Source organism: Acanthochromis polyacanthus, chromosome 5, assembly GCF_021347895.1.
Source record: "Acanthochromis polyacanthus isolate Apoly-LR-REF ecotype Palm Island chromosome 5, KAUST_Apoly_ChrSc, whole genome shotgun sequence".
Lineage (NCBI taxonomy): Eukaryota > Metazoa > Chordata > Actinopteri > Pomacentridae > Acanthochromis > Acanthochromis polyacanthus.
This window is the reverse complement of record NC_067117.1, coordinates 28,083,763-28,104,367: the sequence shown is the minus strand read 5'-3', so window position 1 is coordinate 28,104,367 and position 20,605 is coordinate 28,083,763. Positions and strand designations below refer to the sequence as shown.

The 20,605-nt window shown below is 42.8% G+C and overlaps 1 long non-coding RNA gene across 1 annotated transcript in view; it reads left to right on the top strand.

The window, feature by feature from the left end:
• The window catches only part of LOC127534105 (uncharacterized), a 30,886-nt gene extending 13,212 nt beyond the window's left edge, over positions 1-17,674 (top strand). Inside the window, exon 2 of the long non-coding RNA XR_007942063.1 lies at positions 14,770-17,674. This is a non-coding gene — a long non-coding RNA (uncharacterized LOC127534105). The remainder of the gene's footprint in view (positions 1-14,769) is intronic.
• The last annotated feature ends 2,931 nt before the right edge of the window (positions 17,675-20,605 follow it).

Here is a 20,605-nt window from a genome sequence, read left to right as displayed (position 1 = left end):
TGGGTGGAGTTTGCATGTTCTTCCTGTGCATGCTTCTCCAGGTACTTCGGCTTCCTCCCACAGTCTGAAAACATGCTGAGGTTAATTGGGTGATTGTCCTGTGGATATGAATGTGAGTGTGATTGTCTGTCTCTCTGTTGTAGCCTGTGACAGACTGGTGACCCATCCAGGGTTGTCCCCTACCATCACCCTAAATCAGCCGGGATAGACTCCAGCCCGTCTGCGATCCTGATGAGGATTAAGTGGTGTATAGATACTGGATTGATGGATGTTTTTGAAACTGTGGGAGGAAGCCGGTGAATCTGGTGATAACCTACGCTGCCACATGAAGAACATGCCAACTCCACATAAAGATCCCAGGCCGGGACGTGACTGGGGATCTTCTAGCTAGCAACGGAGCCTGCACAGCTGGTAAGCAGAAGGGCTTGAGAAGCTCCAAAGTTGATGCCCATCTGGATCTGCCAGCCTTCCTTCTTCCTTCTGAGTTCTTTCCCTCCCCCTGATTTGTATTAAGGCACAGATTGGGTCAAGGTGTCTGTATGCTAAAGGCTTGTGGGGGTCGGGCATTGGACGGGGAATGAAGTAGATGTTGCAGATTGCCTGTGAGTTAATGTAGTGGGAGGGAAGTGGAGGTGGGGGTAAGGGCAGGTGGGACGGAAAGAGGGAGGGTTTGATTGTATCAATTCAATTGTACGACTGATCAAATATGTCAAGGAAAAAAATCAGATCATTTGCTCACTGTCAGCCCCACAGACGGGTTTAGTGTTCCTTGTTACCAGAGATGCTTTTTTGACCCCCCACACACGGCAAACTTTGTTCAGCTGCAACTGATCTCCTTCTTGTAGCAGTTTTTTCAGTTGCTAATCTTACTCCACAGCTCTCTCTACACATTTTTCAGCTCCCCTTATTTCCTGAACTAGAGACCTTTTTTCTGGTGTAGGAGAACCTTACTGTGAGGACAAACCATCTGTATAGTTGTGGTAGGTACAGCATTCTTTACACAGATGTGTCAAAGTAGTCCTTTAGAGCCTCATCAGCCTATTTTCACACGGGAAAGGCAATGAGTTTTATGGTTCCTCGGTGCTGTCGTAAAATGAATCTCGCATTTTACTGTCTCTGGTGTTGCATTTAACATACAGAGAGAATGTGGGTGGAGTAGAGGACAGAAAAGCAATGAAGAGCAAGGTGATGGCGAACACTTGACTGTCCTCACATGCTAAGTTTGTTGTTCAAGAAAGATGCTCCCAAAGTTACACCATCTATCGTTAACTAATACTGCCAGCAACCCTCTCTTCTTCATCCTGTCTGCCCACATCATCTGGAACCATGTTATGCAACATTACTGTTGCTGTTAGAGTGGGTATCCATGTCTACATGAACATCATAACGCTGGTATTCCTTCATGTGATGGCAGTGCTGCTAGCTCATCCATCTTATTAGAGAGAGATCTCACATTCCCCATAGTGACCAGGGGAAGATGGCTTCCACATCTTTCCCTCCCACTTAACTGTACGTAGTGTCTACAGATACGGAACCCGTACCCATAGCCTGTTGGCCTACGGATACGGCACTTTACCCTTACCATAAATATTAATGAGACGTACATGAATATTAATGAGTCGGCTGAATGAACGCGCTTTGTGATTGGCTGGTTGTGTTTTTTTTTAATTCATGCCGAATTAACAGAGCTGCTCCTCACCATTCCTCGAGTGTTTGTTTCATATTCGACATCCTTCACTTTCTCTTGTAAAATTTAGCGTCCGAAATTAAATGGGAACATTTGCAATGGAGTTCGTCAGCCGCTTCCACCACTTGAACACGGTAAACTAATTAATAGGAACTGGACTTCAAACAATTTAGACACGGCGTCTAAAAGCGTAAAAACTGCAATGTTTAAAGTGTGAGAGGAGACGGTGTATTTTTGGTTAAATTATACAATGTTCGCCGTCAAAGTCATTCATATAAACTGCCTGTAATGTGCAGCAAATAGTAGTTAACCGGCGCCAGCTCTTCAGTGACCTTAACGGGTCCGTACCTCTAGTACAGATGCTACAGGTACGGGTCCGTACCTATAGCATCAACCAAAAAAAAAAACAGTTTTAAGGTCTTGAGATTATCCCAGCTCACTCTGACAACCGTCTGTCCACACAGTGATAATCCACACTGGTATCCAGGTAATCCATTTGAGTCTCTACCCTCCAGAGTTAAAAATCTGGGGTAGGTGAATTGATCTATCTCATTCCACTACCACTATGTCCAAGAGCTCTGAGCAGCTAAGTCTTGCTTTTATTAAGCAGTTTGATTTCTTGTGGATCAAGCTGGAACTTTTGTAAGCACAACAGGTTGAATCTCACTGGAAGGCCACAGGAAAACTAATTTAGGATCGCATTGATTTTAATGCTTTTATCCTTAATTGACGGTTCCTGCCATACTGGCTCTGTATATGACAACCCCGTCCCAGACACTGTGGGTCCTGCTGATGCCACTTTGAATTTGCTTCATCCACTAATTTTTTTGTTTCCCTGTTAGGATTACTAAAAGGAGCGTGCCAAGCACCAAAATGTCCTCACAGCCTCAAAAACAGCAAATCAACACTTCAATCACTTCTTCAATCTCAATCCTCAGCTCATTGCTCTGTGGTCGGTCTGGTCCCATCTGGACCCAAAGTCAATCGTGTTTGCCATGTTGAGTGTCACATCTCTGGCAGATAATAAATATTCCGCATGATTCCACTAAATCTTAGCATCTCATGCTTACTGTCCTGTTTTAATTTTTTCAAGGACTTCATGATATGGAGGACTGGCTGTGAGTCACAGAGAGAATTTGAAATGTTCCCTGAACCCATCTGGAAACTTCTCCTGATTTACAATCACTTGGTTTTACAATAGGTGGCTTTACTTTGTGTTTGGCTTTATTCTGGAATTCTATCTTTGAGCTTTTTTCCTGCCTTGTCTTGATTTATTTTTTAAATGCACATCCATATATGCAGTTCCTCCTCCTTACACCTCATGCTCCCACTGCGGCTACTTACAATTGATTGCTTCATTTCAAATTCTGCTGACAGCCATTATGAGGCCTTCTCTACTGAATCCACATATAACAATAAGAAAACTGCCAACGCATGTGCACACAAGAGCTGATAAAGTTAAACAAACTGATAGGACACCTTGGCTAAATAATGACATCAGATAAATAAAGAGAAAGCACTCCTATGAACTTGTCAAAACTCAGTGAAAGCCAAAGCTGACAATATGATTTCAATAAGGAGAAATCTTACTGAAGTGAAGGACAAAGGTTCATTGTGGAAACATGCTCTAATAAAGTACCTTTGGGTTGTTAGAGGAGCGGCATTGTGGAGCAAAATGCCAGACGATAGGAGAACAGGACAAACCCCTGAACAAAATCTGACTAAAAGATGTTTCAGTTGCAGAGGAGATAAAATAATTTGTTCAGTGGATTTTATGTGGAGAAATAACACGTGACCATGTAAGTGGAGCACAGAATAGAGACTGGGCTTTGGAGAGAAGAGCCTCGGATGGAGTTAAAGGAGCCAGGATGAAAAAGTGGGAGAGCTTGAGATACCTTAGAAATTTTATTAGTTTGTGAAGATGAGAGGAGGCCGAATTTAAGAGCCTTGGATTGCTTGGAGAACAGAGAACCTTTAACTGCCTTGAGCAGCCGAGCCTTAGGTTGGCAAGAGAGAAGAATTAAGCCCCAACTGCTTAGAGGTGGACTCCAGTTTGGTGGCGGCTCTGTGGCATGTGAATACATGTCCCATAAAACGTAATGTACCGGGAATGATACATTGTTTTTTTGCGTCTGTATAAAGGAGAGAAACGAGGAACCCCTGGTTGCACTGTTGGTTTTGATGAGGAGTGTCTATCAAACTGAGGGATGACTGTGATAACAGATGTATATATGTGCAGTCGGGGCCTCGCTAATGTCATCAGGGGTGATCAGCTTTAAAGGCATGAACAGAGGACTTGATATCTCACACATGTGCGGTATTCTGTTCCTCTCCTTTGGGGAGCAGAAGTTATAGACATTATATTTCCTCTGCTTGCTCTGTGGTTTAAGGGATTATCGCAGTGCTGCATTCCAAATCTATCCATAATCTCCAGTCATTTGAAAATGTGTAGAGAAAGTTAACCACAGAGAGCCCTGATCTTTGACCCGCTACAGTCACTGAAGGGCTACAGAATTCAGGCAGTAGCAATGTATACAAGGTCTGTTGCTTCTCTTTTCTCCAAAGATTCCCTGATCAGTTGTACAAAAAAATGTCCTGATTTTTGTCCTCTGCAATTAGCATTTTTTTTCTCCTCTGTGTAGAGAGCATTGTGGTTATGGCCAAATTTATTAAGAAGCTTTGTTGTCAACTTGTGCTAATATATGGTATATGGTATGAGATATATAGGACATATATTTTGCTAAATAATACATGCAGTCTGTAACATTACCAGGGGATGCTGAAAAGTATAGCTCTTTGGATCCAACTTCATGTTTTCCATTTCTTTCAAGGTGAGAAAATCATAGTTCCCTTCACAACAAAATGACTATAATTATATGTAATTATTATCATTATATGCCGATAAAACACAATTCTTCAAATGTCTTAAGGTGCGGAACTGAAAAAACTCCATGCTTCTGGCTGATCCTGGGCAGAATTTTCCATTCAATATGTTAAGAACATTTAGTAGCAAAATGTAGGAATGCCAATTATCTCAAATTCCCAGTACCAGTTGTTTTGAACCCCAGGGCAGAGTTGCAATTATTGTGATGACTGCTATTATCTGTCTTTTTACATGTCATAAATTAACATGTGATCAGAGAACAGCAGTGGAATCAAAAGACCTGGTGTAACAACTGTAGGCGCTGTATGAATATCAGGTCTGTTATATGTGAATATGCTGCTGTTGCGCTGCTGAAAAAGCTCCTTATGTGAGCTCACATTCCAGCTTGAGAAGTCAAATTTAATGACTGAGATTATATTTTTTAAGCTCATTCTCTTATTTTTTCTAAATGAACACAAACCCCACCTCCTTCCTAACATATCAAGTGTTACATAATATATGCGTGAGTTTCAGTCACAGATTTAACGGTATTTTAAATGCCTTACCCATTCTTCCATAAGGACACAGATTAAAAAGAGGAAGAATGAAGCCTTCAAGACCGCATAGCTTCAATTTAGATTCCAGGGTTTATCATTTGTCTCACAACAATGAGAGTCTGTTGGATAAGATCGAAAAAAATGATTGTCTGCGTTTTGCACTGACTCCATCTCATAACAGTGTAATACACCGTGTCAATCACCTTAACAGAAGTCCTCTTGAGAACAAAGCAGGAGTCCTTCTTGTCTGAAGAGAACTTTTTAAGATTGGTAGTGAACAAAGGATAATCCAGAGATAGGATCAAGCCCCCACAAATAAAGGGTCCCGTTTTCCCCTGTAGAGCCTTGTGGCTTTATGTTTGAATTGTTAAAAATGTGCTGTTTATTTGTGGGAGGCTGATCGTCTTGTTATGAGATCAGTGTTCAGAGTAAATAATTTCTAAGCTTAACCACAAGTCGGCAAAATGAACATCCAGTACTGCTGTTAGTGCAGTCAAGCTGACCCTGTTTAAAGCCACAGCCTTCAACCTTTTGCCTTAAGGTAGCACATATATTGTTATTGTTGCCCTCCTCCACAGGAGTTGGTTGGCTGCTGATGAGTCTACTGTCTAACTTGAGTCTGAGGCACCGAGTGTCTGTAGATTAACAGGTTTTGAGAAAATAAATGTCAAAAGGCGGGTTTAAAAAGGTATGACGTAAAAAGAGCTACTGGTTCCTGCAGTATTTTCCTCAGTCGCAAATCCTGTTTTATGATGTCCACAATACACAGGAGCCTCCAGGATAAAATGAACAGGGATGGCACTAAAATACTTCAATAAACACAATCATCTGTTTCTATGAAGAAAATGCCAGTTGGGAGGAATGAATGAAAGTTTATAAATGGTGCCATGGTTGGAGAATTCATGCAAAAGTAACCAAGAGACAGACATTGTTCCCACTCTACAAAAAAACAACAACTACATTTTCCATACATTTTCAGTCATTAAAAGATTCTTTTTTATTTTTCTGAAGACTAAGTGGTTGCTTTCTTCTTCTTAGAATGCATCAGTGTTTCCTACTTGTACTCTCATAGCATTAGGAAGGCAGCTGGAACGAACAGTTGTCAGCCACTAGAAGAACAGGACCTTGATTTCAGCATCATGTAGTCTGTCTGGGATTATATGAAGAGATATGTTAAACTACTTCTCTCCTTTTCCCTGGGTTTTGCAGAACGTGAAGACTGGGTTTTTTGTTTTTTTTTTTAAATGTGGGTTTTCCAGGTGGTATGCTAACCCTGTCTGATTGTCAACTGATTTCATCTCAGAGATTGAGTGTTTCAAACCAATGTGCATTTTGAGAGCTGGTTTATCTTGGTTCAGCCAGGTAAGTGTCATCTCCATCTAAGTCTAAATAGGGCCCAAACATATTAAGTACAGAGTTTTATTGTATCAGGATCATCTGCAAATATGTGTGCAAAATTCAGTTTAATCTGAATATTTATTTGTGTTATTACATTTGTGAATGTGTGTAAGAATCTGTGAATCTACAGTCTATGTGAACATGTACATGAAATGAAATGTCTCCTCTATTTGTAAAAGCAAACTGAGTTTTGCTAATGAGTACACAAGTGTAAACATGTACTGAAATAAATCTGTACAAAACATGTATATGATGAATTATCATTGTGTAGACAAAAGATGATACACTTGTTTGTAGAATATTTATGCACAAATTTGTAAATGTGAAGAAGATAGGTGTAAAAAGATTTATGATCCACTCAAGAAACAGGAGTACTTCATTACATATGTGGTTCCTACATATAAGGTGCCTTTTAACAGGTTCTAGATTCTACAAAGCACTGAACAATGTGTTTCTATTCACATATTAACACACACCAGTGGCAGCAGTGCTCACGTGTCATTGGACACAGCTGTCTCCAAATTTAGACACACGCTGAAACATAAGTTTTCACTTTCAAGTGCCTTTCAGTTGTTTTTGACCCATAAAATTTTCTACACTTTTGCTGTGCCTGACATCTGCACTTGTGTGTAGTGGTACACTTCTCTTTCAACCTATCCAGCTGTCTACACGGGTTTGTGGAACAACTCACATTTCTGTCTGGATCAGCGTGACTTCTACCTGAACAATATGTTTACACTTTAAAGTCTGTTTCTTTATGCACATATGTGATTGACTGTTGAGCTCTGCCAAAATACAGATGGCTTACAGTTAATACTTTGCCTGAACTGACAGAGAGGACTGATGGTGGTGAGCTCATACATTGTTAGTCCACACTGGATTTTGTAATCTAAATAAACATTTGCTAATCAGACCAGAGGGAATGCCCTGTCATCAAATATATGAGGTCTAATGTTAAGTGAAATGGTCGGCCAGTGGCAGGCTAATACCCGTAAGTCAGAACGCAGCGAGGACAGGTGGGTGGTGAATGGCACAGCCCAAACTGAAAACCTGTTCAGACATACAACCGAGTTTTTAAAAGAAAGTGAGCAACCTGCAGAAACCTGCTGATTGGGATACAAAAGGAAATTGAAATTTGGCTTTCAGAAGAGAATAGCATGTGAATATGTTTTGTTCAAATGCTAAAATTCTACTAAACCAAATTTTCGTAGAGGAGAGCAAATCAGATGAGAGGAACAAGACAGTGAGGTAAGACTGGCAGTCGTCATAATAACGCCATGGTATGGTGCTTATTTTGGACTGTAAGACCAGGTTCCAGTCAAAAATGAATATATAGATGTAGACATAACTGTAATTTCAATGGTGAACAGAGCATTAAAAGTGCATGCATAGAATCCACCAGTCAAATCTGATGAAAACCTAAAAAGGTTTGGCAACTTTGCCCCCCAAAAAGGTTTAAAATAGAGCTGTTGTTTTTTTACCCAGAGTTAGTTTCATAGCACCACACTTGACTCAGTGCAACAACATGACTAGCTGGATGTTTCTCAGATCCGCTATTAAACAGACGAGTGGTTCTTTGGATAAAAGGGAGGATCATGTGTCATACAACTGCCATCTTTGGTGTGACATAATTCTCCTATAGAATTTTATTCAGGATCCCTGAAGTCTCACTTATAACACATTTGGTAATCCTGCACAGATGTTGCTCTATTGACTGGACAGTGATGTTGTGTTTTACAGACATTTTTACATTTACAGACACAATTTTAAGTTAATGGTACCCAAAGCACAATGACTACTGTGGGTGCAAATTCAACCTAAATCCAAATTTGGATGTTTCAGGAATTACTCACATCCAGAACAAAACTCAGTACAACATACTGCTGGAAGAAACTGTAACGCTTTCCTCCCTCTTGTTCTTTACAAGCTTTAGTGCTTTTATGAATAATCACTTCTATAGACACTAAACTTGTTGTGCATTTGCATTGTTTACAGACACGTCTCGTATGTCTCCACAGCCCAGCAACCAGCCCTGGGGAGAGACCCAATATTCCCTCTGGGTTGATGCTACAGGTACAGACCCGTACCTGTAGCATCTGTACTAGAGGTACGGACCCGTTAAGGTCACTGAAGAGCTGGCGCCGGTTAACTACTATTTGCTGCACATTACAGGCAGTTTATGTGAATGACTTTGACGGCGAACATTGTATAATTTAACCAAAAATACACCGTCTCCTCTCACACTTTAAACATTGCAGTTTTTACGCTTTTAGACGCCGTGTCTAAATTGTTTGAAGTCCAGTTCCTATTAATTAGTTTACCGCGTTCAGTGGTGGAAGCGGCTGACGAACTCCATTGCAAATGTTCCCATTTAATTTCGGACGCTAATTTACAAGATAAAGTTAAGGATGTCGAATATGAAACAAACACTCGTGAATGGTGAGGAGCAGCTCTTTAATTCGGCATGAATTAAAAAAAACCACAAACTCGATTTACTGTGATATTGTGAGATTTGTTTGTGGTGATGTAAATTAGCCATTCAACAGAGTCCGCTAACATGAAAGTGACTGACGTGCAGTGTCTGTGTTGACAGACGTAGAAAATACGTCAGGGTTTTGTTTAGGTTGTTAATATGTAATAGTCTGTCGCTACTTTTGAAGGTAAAAAAATACTTGTAGTTTGCTGGCTGTTAGTTCTGCCATTTGTTTTGTTTGCTGTTTGTGCTTTATAAGAACAGGGTCACGTGAATAAAAAGTTTTGCTATTTTTAATAGTAGTGCCGATTTCAACCCCCAAATCGCTGTCCGTGAAAAAGTCAGATAATGATATTTATAAGACATTATGCATGATAGAAAAGAGAACAGCAGATGACTGACATGACAGGCTCGGCACGCAGATTCACCTCGAATCACGGAAGCGCCTTCATCAATCGGATTACCAAACCGGCTCATTAATATTTATGTACGTCGGATTACCAGCCAATCACAAAGCGCGTTCATCAGCCGACTCATTAATATTCATGTACGTCTCATTAATTTTTATGGTAAGGTAAAGTGCCGTATCCGTAGGCCACAGGCTACGGGTACGGTCCGTATCTGTAGACACTACGTTTTTTTTACCTTGTTAACATGTCAGTATATTATTTTGTATGCACTAGAAGATACATCATGAGCAAAATAAGCAGTCAATACCATGACTGAACACTTCTACCTGGTGTAAGTGACAATTTTGAGTCTATTTGCTGAAAAGGAGCATTTGTCTTTGCTACGCGTTGTCGCTAATTGTTGGGTTTTCTGTTTTGATGGATCGTGGGCTGACTATACAACCAGCCTGGGTTAAAAACAAAAACAAAAAAAAAGTGGGAACCTGAAGCAGTTAAAGGAAAGGAGGGAACAGCATCCTGCCTGAAATAGCATAGATGCAGCTCTGGCCACAAGATAGACGTTACCCCACCAATACCTATTTCTTTTTCATGTCAAGAGACTGTTGTGGTCTCATTTTCTGCTGTTGAAAAAATAAATTCATTCAGGGTGCCAGGGCACTGTTACAGAATGCCAGGTAATAATCCATCTAAAAGAGATAGAAAAATTAAATGGAAGAAGGTAGGAAAGGAGCAGACATACGTGTTTATCAAAGTCTAGTTCATACTTTACATGTCCATGTGCCCAGAAGGGTCTGCAAGGGTACATGAGACATACCGTTAATCTCCACCCAAGTTTATTGGGATCTATATTCTATAATTAACCACGCCTGACGTACGTCAGCAGGGTTACTGCATTCGGTGCGGTATCTGGCTGGGTCTGTCTGTCTGTCTGTCTGTATGTATGTATGTATGTATGTTCGGTCCGATATCTCTGCAAATGCTGAAGTCAGGATAATCAAACTTGGCACTGAAGATCAGTCTAAGGTCCCCTGCTCAGTTGTGGGGTTACAGGTCAGCAGATCAAGTAGGAAGGGAGATACGTAGGATGATCAAAATTGATACAGAATATCATGCATAGGCGTGGTTATGCCCCCTAGTGGGGGCTCGTCTAGTTTCATGCAACAAACACTTTTATCCAAAGCAACTTACATCTGCGAGTAGATACAACATGAGGTAGGTTGGTGGGGTAGCACTAAGGACCTTGCCTCACTGGACAACTGCACCCTGACCAGGATCTGAACCGCCAATCTCAGGTGCCAAAGTCAGGGGAAAAGTCCCATCGCTATCCAACTGCTGGATCTTCTGGATATCATCCCAAAATTTGTCTACACTGCAAATACAATGACTGCACATGTTCTGGTGAAAGAAATGGTTTTCAAAAAACAAAATTGTTTTGAGGAGAGAGAGGGGAATCTTGGTCATGCACATCTTTATTATTTATCTGTAGAAGAGGTGTAGTTAGCCACTGCTTGACCTTTGGGCTGCTTTGACTGCTCCTCTAGATTGTCCAGAAATCCTGTGCTATGTTCACCCAATGTGTTTGACACATCTGTAACATCTGGCCAATCTGTAACCATCTGCTTCATTCTATAGAAAGTTACAGCCTGTGTTATTCTGTGCTTATTATGAGGGACAAGTACACATGCTTAGACTACCATTCAAAAGTTTGTGGTCACCCAGACAATTTCATGTTTCCATGAAAACTCACACTTTTATTCATGTGTTAATATAATTGCACAAAGGTTTCCTAATCATCAATTAGCCTTTTAGCACAGTTACTTAACACAAAATAGCAAACAGAGTGGTCTAACTCACAAAAAACAAACTGAGTTTTATATAATTTCTGTCCTATTTCATGGTCTAAATTTTTAGTGTCAAAGTGGTCTAACCTAGCCTAGCCATGCTACACCCATGTTTCTGACGGCACAAGGGTCTAGGGAAGCTCGACAGGGAGGGAGGCGGGCTAAAAGGTTGTCTATCAAATCCCTCTGCTGCAATTGGGTAGGTATACAACCAATCAACGCAACGAATAGGCTGACGTAGTTCCGAGAGCACCGGCGGATTGTGGCTAAGTCCCATTAGCTTCCCAACCAGCGGAGCCGCGGAGCCAACTGGTATATTAAGGATTTGCCATATCCCATCGGCATAAGTCCAAATACGTCTTTCTTCTCAATGAAACACTTAAGTGCCGTCCTTTGTTTATCTTTCAAGTTGAATTTTAGCTTCAAATCTTTAAGGGCTGTGGCCAAAGCCGAGTCGAAAGATAACCATTTATTGTGTGCTGGTTGTTTCTGTCAGAATCGTCGCGCCTCTGTCGTCACTTCGTTACGCCCGCCTTCTGACTCTACACTTCATGGTGATTGGTCCGGCCAGTTTTAGGAGAATCCAGCCTCGATCCTTATGGAGGGTAACTAGACCCACCCTGGCAGAGAATTAAATTCGTTGCCGTGGGTTGTCTCGCGCAGCTAGGCTAGGTCTAACCCACAATCTGAATATAGCGTTACAGTGGCACTTTGAATGGTAGACCATTCTTGAAAACACAAAACTTTGAACCCATTTTTCTCTAAAACTATAGAAAGTGGGTGAGACCACTCTGCTTTCAAACTTTTCAGTTATTCTTAGAGTGACAGATGGAGCAAACTGTTTTAAAGTAGGGAGGGTTGTAGTGGGAGTGCTGGGGTGTGAATGCGGAAAGAGTAAATGGCTTACATGGCTGACAGGTCAGGTAGGAACATCATTAGGGCTGGCCCGAATAGTGGTTTCTGGAGATGTGGCGGAGACTGCCTGAGTATTTGGATCCATTCATCTGGTTTTGCACACTGCCTTCGTTTTGTCTTCAGTTAAACTGAAGAATTGTCATGGCCCCTCCCTCTCTTGTGCTGCACTCCATCAAGTTAAGAACGGCTGCGGAGGAGCGCAGCTGATTCAAATCAGCGATTAGCGGAGTATAAAGCCTGGCTCTCCCCTCTGCTCCATGCTGGGTCATTGTCTGCGGTTCCCCGTCAGATGCACACCTCTGTTCGAGCTCTGTCTCTTCCCCGGCCTTGGACTTCCTCGCCTGCCCCGTATTCCTCCCTCATCCTGGAAACCCTCGTCTGCCCCGTTTCCCCCCCTCATCCTGGAAACCCTCGTCTGCTTCGTCTTCCCCTCCGCTCTGCACTCCGGCCGTCTGCTCTGGGCTTCTCCACCCCGCCGTCCTGCCACATCCCCTCCATCGGTCCCGTCTGCCCCGTTCTGTCCGGCCCCGTTCCTCTGATCCTGCCTCGTCTCCCGACCCCCGGACAAATGTGAGTCACCCTCCCCTTTTAGTTTAATTATTCCCCACTACGGCCGACTGGCCCGTCGCTCTTAGTTACTTTAAATCCCCCGTTCTGTCCTTTTCCTGGGCCTCCCATGTGGAGTGTTTTCTGTTTGAGTTAATATATTAAATCTTTTGTTCACTACCTGTCTGCCTGTTTACTCTGCCTGGCTGTAACAAGAATTCCCAAACAGCGGAGGTCTTCCGCATCCTGTCTTGTGTTTATGCAACGAAGTGAACCGTGACGTCAGAGTCTGCAGCCACCCGGCCATTCAGGTAATATCCGGATACCGTCGTCTCGAACGAATATTCAGATATTCGGGACATTCGGGTCCAGCCCTAAAGATCATTAGCAGAATTCTACTCCGGGAAGGTGAAGGCTGGATATACAAAGAAGTCAGGACAACCCGGCCTCACCACACATTAAAGCTAGTGCAGCCAGTCTATTATTTTTTTACACTAATAACTTAAATGGTTAGGCTTTTGATAATTAAGTTTCTGTTGTAAACATCAGTGATATTGAGTATCTGAGATTCACTGAATAAATTATAGGTTTCCTAACATGTAAATACAGGAAATACTGCCATTTTTTTTCGGACTCCAGTGAACAGCAGCTGTGAGTGCAGTATCGACATGTATCTATGGGATGAATCTCCTGAAAAGCAGTAAAATTCTTTTCAGTTCTTCTTATCAACCTACATGACAGCTTTATGTGCTTCCTATGTATGAGTAGTGTATTTGACGTGAGCTGTCACATCTGTGGCTTGATGCCCAGCACCTCTCTTCCCCTAAAGCCATAACACACTCTCCCATTCACCTGCTGTTTCATATCATGAGGTACAGACAGTTCAGACAGCAGTCACACAGCAGCTGATCAGATAGATGTGAGATTTTCAGAAGTATTTTTTTAAGTTCACTCAGCACTATAAACAGATCTGTATCTCACAGGAGGGAAAAATAGATCTATAAGCATGCAGTCAGAGCTGCTGGCACAGAAACAACATACTAGCTACATAACATGAATGTAAGTGTTAATGTTGTCTTCTTACTCACTTTTGTCAGATGTGCTTTAAGTTTTCAAAGATGCAGCTTTAATTGGAAGAATTGTTTTTATTTTATTAATTTATTTAATCAGGGACCATGCAATTGTCATGGGACACACAGAACTGATGCATTACATACAGAGTGTGTAGCATAGAGCTAATTTACAATGCCCGTCCCTGGTTGGGCTTTTAAGTAAAAGTGGTCAAAGGACCCACAAAACAAACAAAAACAGCACAGACAACATTAAAAACCTGTAACACTCCCCCCCCCCCCCCACCCACACACACACACACACACACACACACACACACACAAACACACACAATGAATGACACAATCACAGACAGTCAGACCTTATAGATTTCATAGGTAGGTACATTCTTGGTTTGCTTTCAGCCAGTGCTTCACTTTTGCTTCTTTCTTTCCAGTTTGCACAACTGGCTGACTCGTAGGCAATGAAAAATATCAACTTTTCAAAGGTCAAACTCATGACTCAATAGATGTAGAAGCAGAAATTTGTCTCTGAAATTCGACGAAGTTCTGAAGTTTTAGGACAACTTTAAGCAGGTTTTCCTAACATTTTTGGTGTGAGCCAACCAACCATGCATGGGACTCAAGTAACACAATAAAGAATTCAGACTCATTCTGTCAGGGCCTCCTCCTCACCCCCCCAGTCCCACCTGGCATCCAAATCCCCTTTTCCCATCTTTCTTCCTCCTTTCCCCCCTTCTCTCCCTCCTTCCTCTCTCCCTCCTTCCTCACTCTTTCTCCCCTGCTCTGCACCAAGTGGAGTGCCCAGAATCCCTCCCCAGAATCCGGGCAGCTGCGGCTCGTTCACTGATTACACTCCCCTGCAATAAAGACCGGCTCATCCTTCCACACCCTGCCAGATTGTTAAATTCGACTGCACAGTCAGTTTACTCTCTAGCTGCGTAGGTTTCTCTCTACGTTTAAAAAAAAAGTCGAAGACTAACATTGTTTTTCTGTTCTCTTCTGTTAGAAGACCCAGCTGCCCGGATCCACTCCTGTCCTGCCCGCCGAGTCCCGAACCCCTCAGCGACCTTGCCCGGAATGCCCCCCGTTCCGTGTCCCTCTCTGATTCCCCTGCTTGGTCCCTGCCTGCATCGTGTCACCTCTAGCCTTCCCCAGTACCGCCGACGTCCACGGCTCCCAGGCTCCGGGGATCCAATCCCCAGAATCACTTCCGGCTCTCCGCTCCCCCCACGATCCCTCCTCCAGTCTGTAAATAAAAACCCAGTCTGTACCAGCTTCAGCCATGTGCTCTCTGCTTGGATTCATCCGTCAGTCTGTGACACATTCAGTTTTTTGCACACTTAATTGTCTGCCAAATTCAATTTGAGTTAATAAAATTGTCCTTTCTCCATGAATTTACATTAAATAAACACATTTTAACAAAGTAAAAACATATTTTTATACAGTTTTGAAATTTTTTGCAAACCTACAACTGAAGATTTTCATTTACAAATGTATTCTGACGTTTGCTGTGGCAGATGCATGCAATGTTTTAATTATTCTTGAAATGTGTCTCTAGATGTGTCAAAGATTAGTTAAGCAAGAAGTGTGTTGGTCAGAGAGATGATAAAGACTCAGACGTTGTAGAGATGGGAAAAACGTTCTTTATTTCTTAATTTGATTTTCATTTCAGTCCCATTGAGATCTAAAATTTCTTTTACAGAAGAACCTGGCTAATGCAGCCACTGTGTAAAAACTCATTAAAAAATCCACCCTTAAACACAGCGGCTTGTCAAGATGAACAACTACATGATTCTTTCACTACATTCGTGATGATGCCCTCATATTCTTCAGTAACTATTTGTTTTAATTTTAGATCTTTTAGATTTTAGATGTCATGTCCAAGGTGGATAGCAGGAGACAGTTCTCTCCAGATCTTTCTGAACACAGGAAAAATGTAGATATTCCATTAAAAATCAGCTGTTTCCAGCTAGAATAGTCATTTGCCACATTAACAATGTCTAGACTGTATTTAGGATTCATTTAATGTTACCTTCATTGAAAAAACTGCTTTTCTTTCAAAAATAAGGACATTTCTAAGTGATCCCAAACTTTTGAATGACAGTGTAGTCCATAGGCTACTTAATAAATACATCACCAAATGAAAGTAAAGTACAATATATTTTCTATAATATATTGTCTATAATCCAGTGTGGTATTGATGATAAATTACTGCATGACGTGATGAAATATAGAACACGCTCATGTTACAGTGCAACAACAAGCGTAAAACATAGAGATGGAAAAATCTAAATATTTATTCATTTTTTAATTTTTGTTCAACAATGCTATTCTGACACAACAATGCACACGTGCTTGATCAGTGAACTTACTTCTTGGTACTGAAAATAAAGATAGATGTATTTCTAAAATATAGCCCATTCTTCACTTTCAGCTTTCTATCGAGATTAGTAATACGTACATTACAGACTGAAAATCACTTAAAGGTTCAAAGGTTCTTTATTGTCATATCATTCCACATTTGCACATGCAACAATACGAAATTGGACCCTGGTCCTGGTTTCAGCCATAAGACAATATAAAAACTTCCATAAAAGACAATATAAGTATAAAAAGACACTACTAATACATACAAACCTACAACATAAATAGATGTGCAATGAGACCATCAGTTAGTGCGATACAGACAGGAACTCTGGCTCTGAAGTAGTGGTTGACCGTAGATAAATAAATAAAGAGCCTAGTGCAGTAGTGCAGTGTGTGTATGAATGTGTGTGCCTGTTTGCGTGTGCGTGTGTATGCCTGTGTGTGTATGTGGGGATGTGTGCATGCATGTGTGTTTGCAGGGAGAGGTGGTGATGATCGAAAACAGAGTCTACAGAGACCTGCTACAGTTCAACAGCCTGACAGCTTCATGGAAGAAGCTGTTTCTTAGTCTTGTGGTTCGAGTCCGGATGCTGCGCAACCTTCTCCCTGAAAGGAGAAGGTTGAAGTGTTTGTGTGCAGGGTGGGTGAAGTCCTTCAGGATGGAGGTGGCCCTCCTCCTGCATCTGTTGGTGTAAATGTTACGGGGGTAGTGGGGACTGAGTTTATTGTCTGTTTTGATATTTTTCTTTTCTGTATTCATTGCATGGTTTGGGATTTATATTGTTGGTGTTTTGATTATATTGCATGTTTTCTTTATTGTTATAAGAATTTTCTATTGAGTTTTGAGTTTCCCACTACCCGTAAACGCCTCTGATGAGGCAATAGGCTGCACCTGTTTGGGTTCTCCCTTCCTTCCACAGGAGCCAATGGTAGCGGGGCTGGAGGCGCCGGCGGCTGGTGGAGAGAACTATTTAGGAGTCAATGGAGGACAACAACAGGGCGTCCGGGATAAGCACTGGAGAGGGTGGCCCAGCGGAGAGGGACGACGCGGAGGACAGAGGCAGACGGTGACGCCGAGAGAGAAAGCCGGAGAAGAAACCATAGCGCTACGACGTGACATACTCGCAGCGGCAGGGCAATTAAGCTCTGCCTGGCGGGTGAGTATCCCTCGGGGACTCTGTAGTAGCGTTTTGGTGTTTGCACGTTATCGTGATTGTGGCTTTGAGAAAGAGACTTCCGTACTGGCAGTGGATCTGTGTCTTTTAGGTGGTTTCCCCCCGGACATGAGCCAGGCTTAGGAGGAAGTTGGACGGATCCCGTGACGGCCGAATTGAGTGCCCCGCGTCCCACGGCCCCCGAGACGATTCAGACGGTGGATTTTAATGAGGGATTTTACCTTTTAAGCGGATTTTAACGAAGGACTGAGGTGACGTTGGATTGTTTCCCCTGCTGGCTGCAGGCCCGAGGAGTGTAACGTAGGAGTTTAACCTGTACTGTATGAGAAGAAATTCATCTTGTAATTAAATGATTGTTTGCCACCGGCATCTGGTTTTCTCGCCCTCTGTATATTACTGTTGCTGACAAGGTGCTCCACCCGATCGTTAAGAACCTAGTGCAAAACCTTAACAATATTAATAATCTGATCATTTTCCCTGTTAAATCCAAAAGAAACCCACTCGGCGGGTGACATAAATGTCAGTGGTGGTGGGTAGGCTGCCTCCTACAGTCCTCTGAGCCGCTTTCACCACCCTCTGCAGAGCCTTCCTTTCTGCGGCCGTGCAGCTGCCATACCACACAGTGATGCCAGTGCTGAGGATGCTCTCCACCGCCCCTCGGTAGAAGCTCTTCAGGACTGGGCCTCCCAGACCGGCACACCGCAGCTTCCTGAGGAATTAGAGGTTCTGATGGGCCTTCTTAATCAGCTAGAGGTGTTATGGCTCCAGATGAGGTCCTCAGACAGGTGTACTCCCAGGTATCTGTAGGTGGAGACCACCTCCACGTCAGTCAGTCAATGTGCAGGGGACGGGGGGGATGTCTGGCTCTGCGGAAGTCGACCACCATCTCCTTGGTCTTTTTGACGTTGATACAGAGGTTGTTGTCACTGCACCAGCCAACCAGGAATTCTACCTCCTCTCTGTAGTGGGACTCATCGTTGTTAGTGATGCATCTCACCACTACTGTGTCATCCGCAAACTTCACTATATGGCAGCTCAGATGTTTTGCAGAGCAGTCATACGTGAGCAGGGTGAACAGGAGGGGGCTCAACACACAGCCCTGGGGCGAGCCAGTGTTGATGGTGATTGGGGAGGAGGTGGTGCTGTGAATCCGGACAGTTTGGCACCTGCCTGTCAGGAAGTCCAGGACCCAGTCCCCCAGTGAAGGACTGAGCCCCAGGGTGGAAAGTTTTCCCACCAGCGTCTGTGGAATGATGGTGTTGAAGGCGGAGGAGAAGTCTAGGAAGAGCACACGGACGCATGCGTTCCTGCTCTCCAGATGGGTGAGGGCTGTGTGCACCACTGAAGAGATGGCATTGTCAGTGGAGCGATTTTTCTTGTAGGCGTACTGGTGGGGGTCCAAAGTGGCGTCGATGGAACCTTTGATGTGGGCCATCACGAGCCTCTCAAAGCACTTAATGACTGTCGGTGTGAGGGCTACAGGCCGATAGTCATTCAGGCCCGTCACTTTGGAAGACTTGGGGACCAGTATGATAGTGGCAGCCTTCAGGCAAGCAGGAATGGATGCTACCTGAAGTGAGGTGTTGAAGATGTCTGTTAGTACCTCGGAGAGTTGATGTGCACAGTCCCTCGGTACTCGTCCCGAGATGTTGTCAGGGCCTGCAGCTTTGTGGGGATTAATCCTCTGGAGTATCCTTGTCACATCTCCTTGGGTCACACTAAGGGGCGTGTCATCTGGAGAGGAGGTGAGCCTGGAGCAGGGGGGTGTGTTGGATCATCAAAGCGGGCGTAGAATTTACTGAGTCTGTCTGGGAGGGATGGCTCCTTGGGGCATTGTGCATCTCTGACGTCATAGTCAGTAATGCACCTTATGCCTTTCCACATTCTCCTGGGATCACTGGATGAGAAGTGACCCTGGATTCTCTGCCCATATGTGGCCTTGGCCCTTTTGATGCCAGCTACTAGAGCTCTCCTTGCTGCTCTTAGTGCTGTTTCCTCACCTGCCCTGAATGCAGCATCCCTAGCCTTCATAAGGGCTCTCACCTCTCCATTCAGCCGTGGCTTGTCATTGCGGTAGGTGGATATGGTCCTGGTGGTTCTTGACGTCGTCAGCACACTTGGAGATGAAGCCTAGGACCGAGCTAGTGTACTCCTCCAGGTCCACCTCACCTCCATATGTTGCTTGCCTCCTTGAAGACCTGCCAAAACGCTATTATCATCTAAACTGTTTTTTTTAAGTACCAATTGACCAGGTTTCAAAGACCTTGTTGAACTCTGAGTGGCCCCTACTATCAAGTAAGGCACAAACATCAGCAAATTTTCTGAATTTTTTTGTATGGTGCTGAGTAACACAATGGACTCAGTAACAATATCTGCCACCACAACTCCTAGACAAAGACCCAGATTGTTTGAGTCTATAGACTTTTTGTGATCAGTGTTGTTTAAAGCTTTATCAACTTAAACAACTGAAATAGGTTGAAAACTAAAAAAAAAATCCATATTTCCAGCAGCTGCAATGGCAGTAGAACATGGGATTGATGTTTTCACATTTGAACTATCAAAGACATACCCAGGACAGATAAAATACTTATTGAGCTGTCTGACAATGGTGCTTTGGAGTTTATTTAATCTAAGCTGACCAGCTTGTGTTCAGTGAGGCTAAAGCAACATGTATGCCTGACAAGGATTTCCTGATTTCCAGAATTTTAAAAGGCTATTTAGGTTCTCTTTAACTGAATTCAGTGACATTGAATATATGATTATCAGGCTGCACTTGTTCCTTCAGGTCCTAAACATAGTTCAATCAGCAGATGGGTTTGAAAATCCAGCTTAACCTCATGGTTTATTTCATAGACTGAAAGATGTCTGAGAAACCAGAGAATGTCCCTACAACTCATAATAAACTTCTTAATGCAAACAAGTTTATTAGAGATAGACAAGGAAGCTAAGTGTAAAATACTATCACGTTGGTTTAACATCTAGAATCAGAGTAACTTTGTCAAGATCATTGTAGTACATGTTGTAGAGGTAAGCCTGTTCTTTAAAGCATTAAAATATCTCTTTAAAATAAATAAAACTAGATGAAAATCTCAACAGCATCCCATCAATCGGGCCTTGATATAGTGTTGAATAAAAGCCATTCTGAGTAGGCCTGCTTTGGTTTTTTGTCAAACAACATTTAAAGGCAATGGTCTAATAAGAAAAACATAAATAACCCTTTGGGCAAATGTCAGTGGAACACCAGGCAGAGCTCATCACTAGCAAATAAATGTCAGTGGAACACCAGGCAGAGCTCATCAC